This window comes from Cynoglossus semilaevis, chromosome 10, assembly GCF_000523025.1.
Source record: "Cynoglossus semilaevis isolate Cse_v1.0 chromosome 10, Cse_v1.0, whole genome shotgun sequence".
Taxonomy (NCBI): domain Eukaryota; kingdom Metazoa; phylum Chordata; class Actinopteri; order Pleuronectiformes; family Cynoglossidae; genus Cynoglossus; species Cynoglossus semilaevis.
Genome location: NC_024316.1, coordinates 10,878,604 through 10,884,603, shown reverse-complemented (window position 1 = coordinate 10,884,603; position 6,000 = coordinate 10,878,604). Strand labels below are relative to the sequence as shown.

Genomic DNA, 6,000 nt, shown 5'->3' with positions numbered 1-6,000 from the left:
TTTACCTGCTTTTTTCACAGTTGATTCATTTTTTTTTATTTATAATTTATGGACGTGGACATTTAAAACCAGCTCCTTCCACCTGACTCCAGAGGACCTCCTCAGCATCTTTAAATTAAAGTCAGACATGCTGAACCCCGGCAATGGCTTTTTTGCGAGCACATAGGAAGATCTCAGAGAGTATGTGTCGGAGTGAATGCTGTCCTCTGTCACTCAACTGGGACTGAGTTGGACTCTCATGGACATGTTTGCTCTTTAATTACCAAACTATTCAAGGTCAAACAGCAGGAGCAGCCGTGCTGTGACTATGTAAAGGTCCGAGGTGGTTCGGCTCAGGTGGATGCAGACCCCAGCCTGGAATATTTTCAACTGCTTTGGGTTTTTTTCTGAAAGAGAAAGAGAGAGAGTGAGGAAACAGGTGAGTACATTATGACTCTTGTCCAGAGGGATATTTTAATTTTTAAAAACACAAGCTTTTCAGACGTATTACACTGGGAGCAGGTACATTTAAGAGATGTTCTTGGAACGTCTGAAGCAAACACTAATGACATTATAACTGTTCTTCAAGGATTTATCTGTCCATCAGAACCGTTCCTGGGCCAATATAAACCCATGTGCTATTATTTGATGCTGGGCTGACTTACACAGAGAATTAGTTTGAAATCCCCACTGTTGTTTCATTTAGAACAGCAGAGAGAGTTGTTTGGAGCTGCTCCAGTCAGGAGACCAGAGGCAACTCTTCAAGGTCCTGATTTACTGCAGCCTCTGCTTGTGAGGCTGCCAAATGGATGGCTACCAGCTACCAGCAGGCTCACAGCGCCTCGGTGGCTCCTTCATTGTCTCTGCTTTCAGACCTAACTAGAGGTCTTTGCTGCATGACCGCTACAAGGCAGGTGTCCAATGAGACTTTGATAAATGTCTTCTTCGAAACGTCTCGTGTTGCTCAAATTAATATCGGCCCAGATCACTGCTCCCTCTCTAGCTGTGCAGTCGGAGCTGATATGAAAGAGCGTGGACACTGGCACAGTAACTTTGCTGGACTCCAGATCAGTCTGAAACCACTGAAAATGAATAAGCCAAACAGAACAAATGTAAGACACGGGTCTCCAGGCTGGGAAACTTTCCGTTCATGAAGCCCAGCCAGATGGCTTTGAACCAGCAACCAGCGAATGCTGCAGCTCCTTCATTCACTCTTGATCTTTCAGAGTCTCTGTGTCCTTTTCTTTGCCTTTTTCAACCCAAATTCCATTAAGATAGAGTTTTAAAATTTCCACCCTTGCTGGTTATTCCATTAAGATAGAGTTTTAAAATTTTCACCCTGTGTGTGGTTTTTTATAGTACTAACACTGATAGAACCACAGGTTTGACCTTTGTCCTTTGTTCTAATAAGACAGGGACTAGGATTAGGAGGAAGTCCATCGTGTAACTCAGGGGGACTGTGTGCTTTTAAAGCTTATGATTCAATGACTGGGTATTAGTTTCTTGTTAGGCTGGACAAGTGAATGGAATTCAGTGAAGTCCCAACAGGAACACAAGACAGCTGCCCAACCTCCGTGTGTGTGTGTGTGTGTGTGTGTGTGTGTATTGGAGGGTGGATGGTTGAGAGACTTTTACATCTCTTGATAAAACACAGAATTCCCATCTTTTTTATTCCAGGTTCAACTGTATAAACCACCTTAAAGTCTGAATTGAAAGGAGTTCTTAAGTTCGTCTCAGCGAGAGCTTTTGTAAAAAATAATTACCAGCTACAGTTATATTACAGAGGACGACCTATCTGTTTGTTTCTTAAACAGAATTTCTTTCTCTTATTATTTTGCGATCTTCACTTTAGTGACTGTTTAGAGCAGGATTACTGGCCTATGATTGGATCATTCTCAGAAACTGAACCTCTGAGACTGATGTCCTCTAGACTGAGGCTACAGATCTGTAAACCGTGCAGGTGTTGAACCTGTGGACTGTTTTTAAAGGTAGAATTTGACAACATCTAGTGGTGAAGTGACACGTTGTAGCAGATATCCCTCATTTCATTCCTGTCCAAGCGTGTTGGAGAACATATGGCAGCCTGCTGTCGTCACTGAAACACAAGACAGATTTTGTTTGTCTACTGTGGGCTGATGTAAAGCCACCTTGATCCAACAAGCTTCTGTTAAAACAATTCATTCTAGGGGAAAAAACTGCAGTTGATCACTGACTGGAGCATCAGTAAAAAAACTGTATATTCGTTTCTGACAATTGCATATAAAATAAAATATCTTAAATATGAAACAACATGTCTTCAATGAATCCAATATGGTGGGAATCAATCATGTGGAGGAGTTGATCATTGCACATCCTGGCTCCTCAGAACCTGACCACATGACTTACAGGGCTAACTGCGTCTTTGTCTTCAACAATGGACTTTTTCTATATGCAGCCGTACCGCTAAGCTAAGATTTTGGCACCAACACAAAATTAGCCCCTCATTGGCAGGTTGGTGATGTGAAAAATAAAGTGTGACGCAGGCTCCATTAATTCCCTCCTGATTTAGCATTACAGCCGACAAATTTATGAACTTGAACTCAAAAGGTCGTAAATAGTCTGAAAAACTGACACCAGATTAAGAGGCGTCAAACTGCTGCAGTTCCACTGCATTGATTGGCTGCTACATGAGTGACAGTTCTATGACTAAAATAAATAAGTTACATTAAATCTGAGTTATCTGCAGCTCGCTCGCTTTTTAATCTTTAGTTTTTCAGATTACTTTCGCTCCTGTGTGTTTGGACGATTGACGATTATTCAAGGTCAAAAAATACATAATTACACAATGAAGACACGCCGGTCAGAAGTTATCTTTGTGCTCCATCAGCTCATTTTCTGATACAGTCGTGGAGGAGGTTTAATCAACTGGACTGTCATCTGTTTTCTTCTCTGAAATTCTTATTAAAATACCTTTTCAACCTCCCTCCTCCCTTCTCTCCTGCTCCCACTGTCTCCCCCACCAGACAAGTTGACGCAAAGGCACCTGCGAACTCCTTTTTATGGTCTGACTTTTAGGGGAACTCTAAGAGCTCCCCTCCTGCCCCCCTCTGTGTCTCTCCGACCCCCTCTGACTTATTCTTAATCATCATACCTTTATCTGTTGTTCCCATTTAATTTCTCCATAGCAGGGAGGCTTACAGTTGTTGGCTGCAGGCCAAGGTCAAGTCTTTAAACCCTATGGGCAAAACTATTCACTCCTTCTTTCCTGATCAACTCCTGCCTTGCTCATTTTCTTCTCCCTCCCTCCCCCTCTCTGGCTGGAGTGGTACAATGTTGTAGTCTTCATCAACCTCTCAACTCGTTCTCCTCTTTTCTTCCTCCAAATTCCTTGTTTGCCTTGATATTCTTTGTGAGTATGAACTTTTTTCCTTCTTGCCCACTTTGGTGTTTCACCTCTCTACCTCTTGTTCTTACATTATATCTCAATACACTGTTCGCTCCATTCACAGGGAATACGACATTGTACTTGTCATAATGCGTGGGAACATAAGGAGGAGCTAAGACAGAGTCACCGTCCAGCAGTCTGTCTGTCCTAGCCCGTGTTCTTCCTGTCAGTACTTTTAGGTTAATAACAACAGAACCATATGGCCACAGTTTAACTGAACTGATTATAAACTTTTTTAGTGTATTTCATTAAAGCCTTTATTTAGGGTGGTTTATGACTGCACGGCTCATCCTCCCCCCACTCTCTCTCTTACTTTATCTCCCCCGCCTCATCTCTATCCTTTCTTTTTCCTTTTAATCCACTCCCTCTTGGCATGACGCTGCTCTGTGTCCATTGATGCTGAACTGAAAGTGTCAGTGAGTCTGACGGCGTTTTTATTGAGCTGCATTATGGATCAAGCGCGAGTTTGAAAGAGTTTGTGTGTGTATGTGTGTGAGTGAGAAACAAGTTAATGGGAATGTGTGTTCTTCCATGGTCCTGTGTTATAAGTTCAGGGGCTTCAGGTCTTAAAGGCTGAATTCGAAATCATACACGTGTCCATAATGCATAATACATATGCAGAAAAATATGCTTATACCCAATCCTTACCCTAACTCTGACTTGAATTCCAATCTTAACTCCTAAACTAAGTCTTGGACATCAAAATACCCCCTGCTCAGTGAAGACCTGCGAAACGTCCCTACAAGGACACAGTGTCCCCACAACAATAGTTGTTTTCAAAGGCAGTCCCCTCAAGTGTAGCTAGAGACACACTCCCACCCATGATGACTCAGAGGGACAGCGGGACAGAGGGACAGTCCTCCCTTTTATAGAGAGCCGTGTTAAAACTTCCCTGCTGCCTCGGTCACTCCCGCTGACTGTGACGTCAACTGTGCACTTGTGTGTTTGTGCTTGTGTGTCGCAGAGCTGCAGCTGATGACAGCACTGACGTCACGTGTGTGTGATATACTGCAGTTTGTTCAGCCCACCTCCCCGTGCACAGTGTGCAAAACGTTGTGCACGACACATAAAACCACAATAAAACTACACTCATTTCACCATTTCTCCAGTGGGATTTGGTTTATTTTAGTTGACCAGGGCTGTAAGAGTATCTCGCCCAATCAACACAACACTTCTTTGTGGGTCTGTGAAAAAGTCAGTTGCAGCACTGGATGCAGGACATGTTCCTTTCAAGGCCAGCAATTGTACCCTTGTCTGTGCTTGAGTGTGTATGTGTGTGTGTGCGTGTGTGTTTATATAATGCAGCGTTTGCAGGCGTTTATGTTCTGGTTCAGCACTGTTCCGCTGTATTGTGACTCCTGAGCCTATGAGAGCTTTCCTGTCTCCACGCTTCAATACCTCCATTATTTATAACCCCATCCTGCCCCCCCGCCCCCCGTTCTGCCAACAGTCTGATCAGTAAATGCAGAGATTGTCTATATATCTTAATGTATGTGCATTTCAATCTGCATGCATGTTAAAGCGATGGCTGTGGTTTTGAAGCAGAAAAGCTGAGGGTGATCCTCAGATACTGCCAGCTTAACAACAACGAGGCAAATTATGAAGGATTTCACAGAAAATCGGGCATTGTTTCAAAAACCACATAAAAACTACATTGCCCTAAATCCCCATCGACCACAGAGGGCAGAATTGGAGGAGTTCCTCAAACCACACATTTCACCACCCATCACCGATCCAACGAATCAAATCCAGGAGGAGATACTGTCTTTTGCATATTCACAAATGTGAGTTTTACCATCTCAAAAAAGTCAGCACAAAATACAGTCTCAGCCACTTTCTGACACTAATGCCGTTCACATGTGAAGACCAGGGCGGGGGATTATGGAGGTCAGATGCCACAGTGACTTTTCCTGAGAACTCAGGTGAGAGTTGCATGTGGGTCCAGCAGACAGGAAGCAGAAAAACTCATTTGCTGTGGAGATTTCCAGAGTTTTCCCCTGTTGTGATTTAAGTGCACTTATTTATTTTATTGGAAATTTGACACGGGGACTGGTTTATAGACATTTGCGGACAATTCCAGGAAAAAGCCTGGACTCTGGAAACCAGCATCTCTAATGTATCTTAAGAAAAAAAAAAAAACATTATATGTTGGCGCCTTTGTATTTGACCCTCTAATGTTGGAATAGCTGTGTACTGAGTTTGGTAAGAGCTTCACCCTTAGCTGTTACACATTTATTTTTATATTTTTTTGGAGGTGAACCAGTTGACAGCTACGATGTTTGCTGATCACACGTAGCGTGTTGGTTGTGTTTTAGGGAGAGCACATCTCACATTAGTGTCATGTTAGCAGTGGCTAATGGCAGTGCTAGTTTAAATTTAATTGTCTTCATTTAGGACGAGGCCAGGCTAACCCTGCTAACAGCCTAAGCTATACTTTGGTTCGACCAGCAGATCAGAACTTTGTAAGTTAAATTACTGCAATGTTCAGGGACTATTTTGCACAGGTATTTATTTCATTTAGAGGATTTTCCAGTGACTTGCAACAAATGTAAACCAATAAAATACATATAGATGCTTGGAGGGTATTTAAACTGAAT

General features: G+C 42.8%; 1 protein-coding gene across 5 annotated transcripts in view; it reads left to right on the top strand.

The window, feature by feature from the left end:
* sema3b (sema domain, immunoglobulin domain (Ig), short basic domain, secreted, (semaphorin) 3B) overlaps window positions 1–6,000 on the top strand; it is an 80,928-nt gene that overhangs the window by 52,606 nt on the left and 22,322 nt on the right. The window contains exon 1 of one of the 5 annotated variants that reach the window (XM_008318720.3): window positions 7–418. The exons of the other annotated variants lie outside the window; for them this stretch is intronic. The gene's annotated coding sequence lies outside the window, so the exon portion shown is untranslated. Of the gene's footprint in view, window positions 1–6; window positions 419–6,000 lie in introns of those variants that run through there. 5 annotated transcript variants of the gene reach the window in all.